The sequence below is a fragment of the Caloenas nicobarica genome, chromosome 2, assembly GCF_036013445.1.
Source record: "Caloenas nicobarica isolate bCalNic1 chromosome 2, bCalNic1.hap1, whole genome shotgun sequence".
Lineage (NCBI taxonomy): Eukaryota > Metazoa > Chordata > Aves > Columbiformes > Columbidae > Caloenas > Caloenas nicobarica.
The window spans coordinates 101,643,450-101,657,257 of NC_088246.1; positions in this window are offsets into that span (position 1 = coordinate 101,643,450).

A 13,808-nucleotide genomic window follows, 5' to 3' on the forward strand; every position below is an offset into this window, starting at 1 on the left:
TATGAGTGGATCTCTGGTTATCATCCAATTGGGAAACAAGTAATCTCCTTCCTAACATTTTCATTTTTTAATTGCTCATTGTTGCTTGTGGTTCTGGTTCCCAGGACTTGGTGACCATAAATCTTCATGTGAAAGCAATGACTTCTACTTTCATTTATGTAAGATGTGTTAAGATACGTTAAGATGTGGAAAAAAAAAATCCCAGAGTAGACCAGTTTGCAAGATACATCATAATGCAATCAGGACTGAATATTTGCAGGTCTAGCTACAGTCCAAATCCTGCTGACTCAGACTACTTTCCATGTATCAGCCTGCAAGGTTCTTTGCTGGTTTAATCTGTATGCAGACTGGCTGGTCCACAATTTCTTAAACACAGATCTCTTCATAGGCACTTTAGATATCTCCAGAAACGTCAGTTTTTAACATGGAAGAATCTTCGCCTGGAAGATCTTGTCATTCCTAGTTTTGTCTGCAGCTTCTTATGTGTTCACAGAGTTGCAGCATGAAGTAATTTGTCCTGATTGCTTAGTCAGCCTCCAATATGAAATAACAGATTATGAAATGATACAGAAAACCTGCCTTGCTATTGCTTTTGCTTCAGCAGTAAGGACTTTGGCACACCTTTATGCATTTCGTTTTCTGTAAAACATGGTTGACTGGTGAACATTGGGTTCTTGCCATCATTTGAGTGGTTTAACTGAAGAATTTCATTTTAACCAAGAGATTTGTGTTCTTTTGTATATCACTTAAATACACATTAAGACACTGTATCAAGTAATCATTCACTATCTCTTATCTTCATTGTCATAATCATTCAGTATATTATGAGAAAGATAAAAGAAGGTGGTTAATCAAATTTATCAAGACTTGTGGTTGACTGAGGAAGCTGTGATTATTCTCCTCAAGCTATAGCTTGCTCATGAAACACTCAGGTAAAGTCTGTTGCTTGAAATATGATGGGAACCCCAGTCTGCTCCATCTAGAATTCAAAGGATAACACTGACCCATGCTCTTCATACAGCAGCGGGCAGCAGTATGGTGGCAAGTTCTATGTGAAACGGAGTATCATCTGTTGATAGCCAAGACACACATACCCTGCTGCTGTTTCAGAGCAACTTGCCACTCCTGAGCCATATTGCTTCTGCTAGGTATCATAATTAGTTGTGTTAAGGTACCAAAAGATTTAAATACATATCTGAAAGCCTACTCAGAGAATGCTATATATCCTTTATTTGTCCTTGAGTGTTCAAATGTGTTGGAAAATCTGGACTGGCAGGCTGTATTGTCTCCAAACACTGGTAAAAAACAAACCGAACCAAACCAAACCAAACCAAACCAAACCAAACAAAAAACCAAACCAAAACAAACCCAAAAGCCCCTCAAAAAGAAACAGGTGAAAAAAACAAACCAAACCAAAAATGAGCACTGAGCTGAGAATGGTGGCATATTGCTCATGCTCCATCTCCACCTTCAATTTAAAAATTACCTCACACAGAGCAGCTTTCATGCTTTCTTGGCTTTTGACACCAGGAGTAGTCTTTTGCAATGACTTCTGGGAACAGCAGTGAGAAATACTGCTTTACTACCAATCCTTTCAGCTAACCCTTTGGATTCCTAAATCTCCACAGCCATTCTCTGGACTTGGGTTGCTTCACCATGGACTCATCCTCATCTTGTCCGGGCACTGCAGTGGTCTTAATTGGAGCTATCGTAAGGTACGCATACACTATGCAATTAAGTGGGCTGGTGTCACCACATTGTACAATGTCCTTTAAGATATATCGTCTCAGGTCTTATAGCAGTACAACTATGGACAAACATCAACTTGTTGGATTAAACAACCTTCTGTAGCATCTGGATCTTTGCATTATGCTCTACTGCACGATGTACACATAAGCTTTTTGCTTCTTCTCCTCCTTCCTGACTGTCACTGTCTCTCCCAAGGAGCTGTTCATCTCTTCAAGAGGTCTTGGGTGGAGATAACAGAAATTCTTCATAACTGAAGAAAGGGTTACTAATCCACTTCTTGCACTTTTCCAGGAGTTCATCTTCCTTTGAAACAATACTCGCTTTGCCTCCAAAGATAAAAAATACACAAATGTGACTAGTTGCTATTGTGTAATGATTTTCTTGTGCAAGAAATTATGTCCCCTGTATTGAAGTTCTCATCTTCAGTTCTTTCATCTCCACAACAGTCAGAAGTTTAACTTGGCTTCAGCATGTAACTTTTGCTGTCCTCAGGATAGTAACCTCAGAGGTAATCAGGAATATCTTTTCCATTACTAAAATCTGTTCTCACAACAATGACAAAAGGGAAAAGAGAGAGCAAAGAGGAGAAGAAGAGTATAACCTAGGCAGTGAAGCACTTCAAGTAAAATACTACACAGAGTCAGGTCTGCAAAGGTCACAGCAGATCTTGGAGACAATGAGAGTGGGTGAAATTAGACTGCCCTGCCTTATGTTGATCAAAATCAGACATCCATGTTTGTGTTGGATATCTAGTGTCCTTACTGTTAACGTAGAGAAAAAAAACACCCCAGGAAAGTGAGTCGTCTAATCCTAAAATAGGTTGTGTATAAGATAGGTCAGGTGAATTATCCATTGGAGAGGTCCATTTCTCTTCAGCGACTGCAAGGCAGCTCGAGGTGACTCACATTGCAGGTGTTATACATGATATTAAATTGTCTGGAGTCAGGTGACGCGAAGTGTAATATCTTATGCTGTAGCTGAAATAATTGTGTTAGTATGTGAAAGTTTCAGAGTCTGATAAAGCGGCTGCTGCTCTGAGTCCCATCATTAACAAAGCAAACAGAAGTGAGTTGAGTGTAAAGCAGCAAGATCTTGTTGGCAAGATTGCAGTGACCCAAGGGTTCACACCTCAGGGTGAAGATGAACATCTACCTGTTACACTTTATATTTCATCACCTGGAATCAGATTCTTCTCACCTCACTATAGCTGACTTTGTCACCCATACCACCTTCATAAGTGGTGGAAAGTCATGAGCACCGTTAGCATGGCATTTGCTTGATGTATCTCAGAAATCTGCTTTAGGCAGGGATAAGTAGCTTCATAGTTTGTGTTAGTTAAACTGACCAGATGCCCATTGTCTCTAAGAACAATTTATGGTGATTAGCTCCCATGGAAATGTCCACATTGTACCTTTCAACCATCGAGCGAACGGTATTCCTAATACATGGAGCAGCTGATTTCACCTTAATTTATGAAGATCATAGAGAAAACTTAGAGTATCAAAAGATTTCTATAAAATAGCTGTTAATTTTTTTGTTGCTCCTATTTCTAAACTGTTTTTCTTCTCATACAGCTGCCATTACTCCTCTTTTTTGAAGTAACATGGGAGATACGTCAAGGTATTAGGGTAAACAGAACAAGGCACATTACTTCTCACAGTAAAACAGAACTGAGTTCTGAGTGCCCAAGGCTATGTTCTCCACAGGCACCAGTGGTACCTCATTTGTGGAAAGTACTCAGCATGCCTGAAACTATTTCCACTTCCACTTCCAGTTTTCCATGCATTTTGAATACTCTTATCTCAGGCTTTAGCCATGAAGGAAGGGTAGTTGTGATACTAGGCTTTGTGTTGAAACCTAAAGTGAAGAAAACACTCCATTTTTACTAACCCAGAAAAAAGGATTCTCTCCTCTCCCTCCTAACTACGACTCAGATTTTAGAGGAAGAAAAGGCTAGCACATTTTTTGGCACAGAAACACTTCCAGATTGTGTCTTATTTCTTTGAACTATGCAGGCTAAGATAATGATATAAGGATAATTATATTTCATGCTTCAAACTGAAGTTGATAGGAGAGAAATATCCTTCTGTGTAGAGCTTTTACATCATGTTTAAAACATCTGTTATTAGCCGAAGCCAGAAAGACCTATGCATGTATTTAAAGAATACATTTTAAAAACGGAGAACACAACCAGCATTAAAAGAAACAACTTTTTCCTCCTTATATTAGCTAATCTGATATTTTAGTTGCATCAACAGTGAAGTTGCCAGTGACATATCCCATGCTGATCATTAGTGTACCTGGAAGGTAATTCACCAGCAGCTTCGAAACAGTTTCCAGAAAAAGATAACAGCAAGATTACATTTTGTCAAAAAAAAAATCAGTAGTCTGACAAATGTCCTTACCAAATGAAAAAATAAAAAAAAGTTTCAAGAAAAATAGAGAAAGATTCTTTAGAAACAACCTCACCAAAAAGGAAAGGAAATGCCATGGTTAAGACTGCTACTTTAATAATTCAGTTCTGTGTCAAGGGTTTGGGTTAGAAATTGTCTCCTGAGAGCTGCTGAGCTTCTTCACTGAGGGAGGCCATGGTAGGGCTGCCCATGTCTCTCTACAACCTCTGTCACTATTCAGGAAGCCGAGTAATGGTCTAGTGTAGGCTATTTCAAAATTAGTTATTAGTTATTAGACATTAGGCCTGGATTGCCCCTCTTTCAGGTTTTGTACAATTTTAAACTGCAGTGAGTTTTTGTACAATTTTAAGCTGTAGTGAGTGAAAACAAAGTATGTAGTCTAAAAAATACAAATAATGAATCTTTTTGGGACTTTGGAAGAAGACTTCTTCTGAGGGCCTTTGTTGCTGGGAATGAAGCTGGCGCAAGAGCTCTCCAATAATGCAATAGTGAGCAGTAAGACTTGGTTGGCATGTGGCCTTCTGCTGGGACATGAAGCAGCAGGATTGCTGTGTGACAGCTGGCAGGACAAGACCAGCACAATGTCTAGAGAAATAAATGGAAGCCACCCCCATGAAAATGAAAAGAGGTAGTGGATATAAATCTATTGTGCTGCACTTGAAATATCTGAGATATGAGTCCTTCCTCTTTTATCTTGTTTACCTATAATGCTTTTGGTGCAGATGCTTTCATGAGAGGAAACTGAAATGGCATTGAAAACCTTATGTTACAAAACAAATTCCTCTGGAAGAAAGAGAAATTCCTTTGTTGCCTTTCTTCGCCCTCCAGAATAGACTATGTAAAATTCTGGAGATTTTTTTTTTTCTTCTTGTCCATTAAATTTACACAATGATTGAATAACTGATTATTTTTTTTTCTTTCCTATCACTGAATAACTGTCATACTTTACATTTAAATCACTGTAAAGTCTTGAAGCTGTGATAAATAAATAAATAGCTATGATTTTGGAGTTTGTTCCAAATTTTTGATTTGCAAAAAGAGGTGGAATATCAAAATCACCAAACAGTGGTAAAGATAACTCTTTCACACTATTAGGGTACGAAAAATTCTGCAGAACATGAAGCTGTGCCATTCGGAAAAGGGCTGGGGTAGCATCTGGCAGGATATGTGACAAAGCAGTTTGCTTGTACGTCTCTTGCTGTACGCAACGCGAAGCTGAGTGCTGGCAGAAACTCTTTGAGTGAAAGGATGTTATTAGGTCCCCCTTTCCTCTGCGAGTGGCAATGCAACTGTAGCTGACTGATTAGCAAAATTGCTGATCATCATTTTTAGTCTTGAAATTGTGGGGCTGTGTTTTCGGTTTTGTTTTGCTTTGTTGTCAGAGAATGGGATAATAATTCATGATGAAACCATATAGGCTACAATAAAAAACCCACCAAACAAAACCCTTTGCTAAGCAGTTGGTATTCAGTTCTCCAGCAGGCAGAATTTAGAATAAAAGGTTACTAACGTTTTGGCAGTGTTATCCTCAGGCTTTCTCTTGTACTTCTGCCAAATATCTCACAAGGCTCAGATTTGATTAAAATGGCAATGCTCTCTGCTACTTGAATGTAATTAGAGCCATTCATTACAGCTTTAGTTGACAGTTTGGCAACCTGTACATTTTTCTGAATATGGACAGCATTCCATGGAAACAGTTCAAGGGAAGAGTGCAAGAAGAGGGTCCTCTCTTGAACTGCAACAAATGGAAGGCTGTCTATGTTTAGAGAAGTTTATGGGTTTCCAAACTGTCAATCGAAGCTGCAATGAAGAGCTCTAATTAGATTAATGTCGTAGAGCACTGCATTTTTTGTCAGCCAGCTTCTGCTACGTAGTTATCACGTACCCTATAGGACCATTAAGTATTTCTATTGCAAGTCACTGTTTTGCTGCTATTAACCCCAGTCTTAGAACACTGCTGGATGGAAAGCAAATCAAGAAAATGTGTTTTCCTATGTAAATCTTTTCTGCAGGCCAGCTTTTTGCAGAACTCAGGAGCAGATTTTTAATCTGCTTGAATTTCATACCCTTTCCAGTGTATGTCAAATAAAACACAACTCAAACAATGTCAGAGCAGTCCTGGGCTTCTTTCAGGTTTCTAATGAATTTTATGTTTCAGTTCAAAATTTGAAGTCAGCTATTGTTACTTCTATTTTGCATTCTTCTGTGCTGTGCCCAGGGAATGCTAAAATATAGCAAGAAATGTCATTCTAAGCCCCTTTCAAATCACCTGAAAACACAAACCCTGTTGATTCCAATCAAGTTTTTCTTGTGGTTAAAGCAGGACAGGCTTAGTCCAAAATCTGATGAGAACAGCTCTTTGTTTTCCCTGTGGCTCATCACTGTTAAAAGGGAAAGGGAAGAGAGCAGATTGATGGATGGGGTGATCTGTACCTTAGTTTTACATTGCTTGTTGCTGGGCTACTTCAGTGTGTGAACCAGGGGATGATAGCCTCACTGCCCTTTTGGTTTCACGGCAAAACGAATAGTGATTCTTTGCAGGAGGGTGGGTGCATCTGGGTGAAAAATGGGTTCAGAGCTGGGATAGTCTTGAGGTCATTTGTTTGTTTACAGAATTGTACACGAAACATAGTTCGTCTCGACAGCAATAGGGACACGCAGACCACGAGCTTTTGCCAAAGTCTCCCACCAGACAGTTTAGCCATGTGCCAGAGAAACATCTGTCTCTTTCTTCTTCCTTTATCCTCTGACATTTAACTGCTTTCCTCATTCCCAGCCCTGTTAGATGTCCCCAAGTGTTGAATCTCAGAAAAACTCTTAACTCTGGGTGGAGCCATGGCTTTGGGCTGGCCAGTTAGAAATGCTTTTATTCTGCTTTGCAGCAGTGTGAGCTGCAGAGCAGTCACACGTCAGGGCACGGAAGGCTCCAGGAAGCCATCGTATTCCTGATCCTGAGCGACTGTCTTTCCTCCCAGGTCAGCTGAACCTCCCCCATTGAGCTCAGTGTCATTACTTTTACAGTACCTGTAATTACCCTTGGGTCTTAAGCCCTGTGTATTTTTATACTGTGTTAAATTCATTACATAAGAAATCAAGAGAAGCTGTCAAAAAAACATCCTTACTGTCCGTGCAGGTATTCTGGTAGGATGTACTTATATCACTAACAGCTGATGCCACACAGAACTGTTACAATCTTATGACTGGGATAGTACTGATTTTACTGTGTTTGGGTAAATTCACACCTTTAAGTAAAACAGCTGCATTGGTAACAGACCAGCAGACATTTATTGCCTCTAGTGGTGTCCAGCAGACATACTTCTCCAACCTACCACTATGGAGCCTGAAGCCACGGCATGATTCCTAAGATGACCGGTGCCAACACACATGAAGTCAGAGGAGGAAATTAACAGAGTAATCCCAAACATTTAACTATTTATGTAGTATTCTCTGTATCACAACTTTTCAGCGCATCGTTGCAAATCCATTTTATTCCCTTCCTATTCTTGGAACTTCCCTCTGTGTGATCATCTTTCCCACATAGAATGGAAAGAACGGCTTTCAGATGCTGTTGCTTGTCTTGGCAGACAGCCTCACAGGCAATACCTGCTTAAGTGTTTCTAACTCATAAATTGGGATTTTGCTAGCAACCCAACTGTATTTGGTGCCCAGCTCTGTACAAATGTGTCACAGTTGTGTTACATTCTCCCATGGGTTAGTCTGTTTTAAAGTCTTGCTTCTCATGGGAGTGCAGTAAATACATTACAGTTCTGAAAATTTTCCTGTGCCTCAGAAACATTTTAATGCAGTTCTGTCTCAAATTTTCTCTAAAATGTGTATGCACTTGCATGTAGGAAGCCACTCAAGTCACCTTAAGAAGCAACTTTATCTTCACGTGTTCTTTTACCAAGCCACAACCATTAATATCTGTCTTGAATATGGATGAGAATTTGAAACATAGTGAGGTTAAGGTACCAAATTAGACTCTGAGACTACATAAAGTCTGTCGAAAGCAAAGTAAAATATTATGTGGAGAGCTCTGTGGTTAGTTTTGTTTCTAGCAGTTTGCTGTGCTAGTAACTTACTTGGAATTCCCTTCTCTATAGTGCAGTTGGGATTGGACACATGACTTAGACAGAGATGGTCACAAATGGCTTCCAAAGGATTTCCTTACCTGGCTAGGATGCCCAGCACCATTTCTTTCTCCTGGTGTCTGGGAACTTTTGTGGCCAAATGCCACTCACAAGACTCCAGGTTTCACACTTCAACCTGTTTCTCTCTTTTCTTCAAAGGCTACTATAGGGTATGATTGATGTTACAGTCATTTTACAAGGTCGGTCCCTAGCATTAGGTCAGATGCTTACTGCACTCCAATTCTTCTGTAGGGATACACATTTCAAAGGGATTTCTATAGGCTAGCCACACAAAAGTACTCCCCAGTGTTTATATATTTTTAAGATTGAAAGTGATAATTGACAACTTATATTTTCAGTTGTCTAGATCCTATTCAAATTCTAGAAGTCCAGTTTTCAAGATATTTTTTTCTATACATGGACACATTCTGATACATTGCCTTCATTTGAATTGAATTAGATGTTTTAGTTACAGATCCCCTTAGTCCTTAGTATTTTAAGTAAGTCTGCTTTAACAAAACGTTATAAATAAAGTCAGAATCCTTATGTATTAAAAAATCCAATACTGAAATGATATTGGTATGAAACTGAAATAACTGGCCAGAATCAAACACATCTGAATCAATTATTACATCTCAGACAAGATGAAAATATTTTTGCTTTGGCAGACTTAAATTTGTGATGTTTAATGAAACATCACAAAACAAATTCATGATGAAACAAATTCCTTGTTTCCTGCTTTTGCACATTACCACTATTTGACAGAGCAGATACTCATCTTTATGATTTGTTGACCATCCTTCCAGTCTTATGAATCAATATTAATATCATTTGTTTTGTGTTGACCATGACCAGCTGCTAGATGCCCACCCAGCCTCTCTCTCACTCCACCTTCTCATCAAGGCAGGGGGAGAAAATAAGATGAAAAAGATCATGAGTCAAGATAGAGACAGGGAGGTCATCAATTACTGCCGTAGACAAAATAGACTTGACTTGGGGGATAATTGACCAACAAAATTTGGATTGGATGGTGAGAAACAAAGACAGAAATTAAAACACCACCTTTCCGCTCATCACCCACTTTTCCCAGGCTCATTGTAACTCCTTGGTTCCTGACTATTCTACCTCCTTCTGCCCTGACTGGTGCCGTGGGATGGGGGAAGGCGTTTATGATCAGTCCACAACAGCTCCTCTCTGCTGCTTCTTCCTCCTCATGCTGTTCCCTGCTCCACCTGGGTCCTCCCCAGAGAATGCAGTTCCTTCAGGACAAATCTGCTCCAGAATGGGCAGTTCCCTCAGGAAACATCCACCTGCTCCAGCATGGTATTCTGCATGGGCTGCAGTGTGGACATCTGCTCCACCAAGGTCTCTCCAGGGACTACAGGGGAACCTCTGCTTGGGCATCTGGGCCACCTCCTCCCCCTCCTTCTGCTCTGACCTTGCTGCTCACAGAGCTGTTACTCACACTTTTTCTCTCTCTCTCTTTTTTTTTTTTTTTTTTTCCCCTAGCTACTCCCTTCCTACACAGTGTTTTGCTCTTTCTCAAACACTTTTTCCCCAAGGCACCACCAGCTCAGCTGAGGGGCTCAGCTGTGCCATGTGGTGGGTCAGCTGAAGCCCGCTGGAACCGACTGTGTCCAGCACGGGGCAGCCCCGGCAGCTCCTCACAGAGGCACCTGCAGCCCCCTGACAGTCCCTGGGCACCTGCACCCCATACAGGTTTCTAGACTGCTGAAAAGAGCCATAAGCCAGAATGGAATTACCTTTTTCATAACATATATAAAACAGAGGTTATGGTACTGCTTTAACAGTGTTTGGCCTCCTTGCTCCTCATTACTAGTTGTTTTCATCCCTATTGTAGGGATGATCTACAGCCTTCTAGTACCTAAAGGGGGCTTACAAGAAAGCTGGAGAGGGACCTTTTACAAGGGCAGGTAGAGACAGGAAAAAGGGTAATGGCATTAAACCGAAAGCGGGTACATTTAGATTGGACTTAAGGAGGAAATATTTACAATGTGGGTGGTGAGGCACTGGAAAAGGCTGGCCAGAGAAGCTGTGGATGCCCCATCCCTGGGACTGTTCAAGGCCAGGCTGGATAGGGCTTTGAGCAACCTGATCTAGTGGAAGGTGTCGGTACATGTGGCAGGGGGGTTGGAACTAGATGATCTTTAAGGTCTCTTCCAAACCAAACCATTCTATGATTCTGAGATACTGCAACCAAATTCTGCCACAGAAGCTCTCTTGCCACCTGTGCATTTGATGTCCTTTCACTGATATTGATATGCAAATTGAAATTCTGCTGAGTATCTCAAGCTGGAATGCCTTTAATTTATCTGGGGTGGCCTCAGAGGTATGTATTATGCCAGGTATGACATCTCTCTTCTGAGTTCAGTCTCCTCTTCTACTTTTGCACTTAAACCCAGTGATGAGACTGATGGCTGGATCCTGATTATACATCAATAGCTTTCACTAGAGACAATCCATTTTTGGGGGGTTAGGTTCTGCAGAACAGAACTGGCATGCTCATTTTGGCTTTTCAGGCTCCCCTCTATCACTACCTCCCACATGAAAACTGAGGCTGCAGTATCAAGTTGGATGCCTAAAGGTGCTTTTACCTACAAGCTCTTCAGGCCCACAAAGGTGGGAACTTTGTAAATATCCTTCTCTGCCCAGATTTTCTGATTTCTCTGTCATCTTGTCAGGGTGTCTTGCTTCCAGTGGTCTGCACAGAGGAAGAAATGATGCTCTGATGACTTGGTTGCTCTTCTGGGCCTCTCTAGCGTCTTGCTGCATGTCAGAGCATTTCCTGGTTATCATCAGCCATCTGTTTCCTATGTTATCTACCTGAACTAGTTCCTGACGTGATCCACTCTACTGCTCTTTGGATAGTCTGGAAGGTGTGTTGGGCAGAGAGTGTGCACGATAAGGTGCCTTGGGGTCCTGACTGGGAATTTGCCACATTTGTTGGTCAGGAATGTACTGGTGATATCCATATAAAGTCATAACTTATTAATCTCAAGTCAGGTTATGATTACATGAGGCATACATTTATACATGCAATGTACATAATTCACTTAAAATAGTTTTTAAAAGACATAGGGAAGAAAGCTCAGGCTTAATCCATTAAAAATTACATCAGAAAGGTTGCTCTTTCTTCCTCTTTTTTCCCCTTGTCCATTTAGCTTGCCGTTCCCACTGAAAGTGTTATCATGTTTAGTCCTTCATATAGTCTGTACCTCAGTGAAGCGTCGTGGCTTTTAGGGCAAGTTTCTTGAAGATGTTCTCAATAAATTCTTTCTTTTCCCCAAAAATCCATTCCAGATTTTGTCCTGGTCATTCTTCTAGGTTAAATTAAATATTATTTCTCTTCCTTGGCATCTACAAATCACTTTCTGTTAAGCTAAGGGTGATTTCCTGCAAACGTCTCTGCTCAATGAGAGACAAAATTAGTTCCCATCCTCTGATTTGTTGATTTTTAGGCATGTTCCCATGCGAAGCATCACTGTATGGACTTCACATCTAATAGAAATCGATACGTTAACAAACACACTGGATACAAATGTGTAAAGGAGTTAAGTGCAGGTAGATAATTTCTAGCTCTTGCTTGAAACCAGACACCGTGGCACTTGACTCCTGCAGCAACTTGACCCTCACCCTTTGCCTTTTTCACTTCTTCAGCTCCCTGTACCACAGCTGTCAGCCTGGGCTCTTCCTCTCCCCTCAGCCCTGTGACCCAGGCTGTGCCTGCACTCTGGATGCCAGAGCCAGCTCTGGACCCACGACACGGTGTTAATGTGCCGCCAGTTTCCCAGAAAAGAGCTGATCTCATCACAGAGCACACTGCTGTGATCACTCAGGTAGCTTGTGCCCTCGAAGTGCCCACTCTCCCTCCTCTTGATTTGAAGGGTGCTTAGGTGAGGGGTCTATACGTGGATGTCTACATTGCAGACAGTTTCAGTGGTATGTGTGTAAAACGTGAGAATTTTAGTGCTTTGTAGCCTAACAAGGAAAATGTGGAGATAAATACCATGTTATTATAATTAGACTGTTGGCTAGATAGCACTTCTGAGGTTTTGACATGCTGCATCTAAATTCTCTCTCCAGTTCATGTTTGCTCAACTAGATTTAAACTTTCTAGACTCTAATCCTTTAAAGACCTTCCTTCCCAACTCCAGCAAGATGGCTGATCAGAAAGAGATACAAATAATTTCTTTGTATGCATTGCTTCGTATGATGACCCGGGTGGATTTGGAGCAGATGGAGTTAATAACTGAACCACCTTTAAACAATGTATGGCAGCTGTGCTAGCAAAGACACTGTTTGGACTGTATGTCAATGCAGCTACTCAGTACGATAGGTAGGTTTTCAGCTATGCTGAAGTTCCCAGCACTGGGCAGGACATTTCTGTGGTTACTATATACCTTTATCTTGCAGTCACAGAATCACAGAATGGTTGGGGTTGGAAGGGACCTCTGGAGATCTTCTAGTCCAACCCACCTGCTCAAGCAGGTTCACCCAGAGCAGGTCACACAGGAATGTGTCCAGGCGGGTCTTGAATGTCTCCAGAGAAGGAGACTCCACAGCCTCTCTGGGCAGCCTGTTCCGGTGCTCTGGCACCCACAAAGTAAAGAAGTTTCTCCTCATGTTTAGATGGAACCTCCTGTGATTCAGTCTGTGCCCGTTGCCCCTCATCCTATCATTGTCCAAGATGAACAGTGCCTTACCAAGCGTGCCAGGATGAATTCTGGCAGAGAAACAGAGATCTGAAGCCATACCCCTGCACCTGCTCTGAGTGAGGCAGTGTTTGCTGCAGAACCTCATTGATGTCGGATATTAGGTAATTACAGATATCTGCCTCTGTTTTGGTAGTCCTGAGGGCTCATCACTTATGTGGCTTCAACAGCGCTGGGGTCTGTTTTATCTTGTGCTACTGTGTACTTCTGGAGGCTGGAATCCACACACCTCTCTGAAAAGAGAAGCAGGTTCTCTGTGGATCATTTCTGACGTTCCAGCTTTGTTGCAGGAGTTCCTCCTGACCAGCTGGGCGAGCAGCAGCATGTGCCGTGGCAGGGGCAGAACCGCGTGTGGTACTGGTTGCCCTGCCAGCACACACACGCTGACTGGCCACCCAGCTGCTGTCTCTGACCACGCACAGTGGCGGGATCCCTTTGGCAGCACCGAATCAGTTCTTTTTCCTTTGCCCAAACACAAAACTTGTAGAAATGTTTCATTTTTGATATCTCCATCCACCTGCCAAGTGTGAATAAAATCACTCTGCTGTTTCAAAAGAAAACCAAAGTCAGAATGGATCTCCAGAATCCTGGAAAACAAGAAAAACTCTCTGGAATGTTACAAGGGAGTATATAATATAAAGGGTAAAATATGTCCTAGGTTTTATTCAGAGCAGTAGGGCTATGAACCTAAAGCTGGAATATGGGATTTGATTCTGGTGTCTGGAAGCCAAAACCTGGCCACCTCAAACCAAATTTTCTTCCTCCTGTACAGCTTTCTGAGG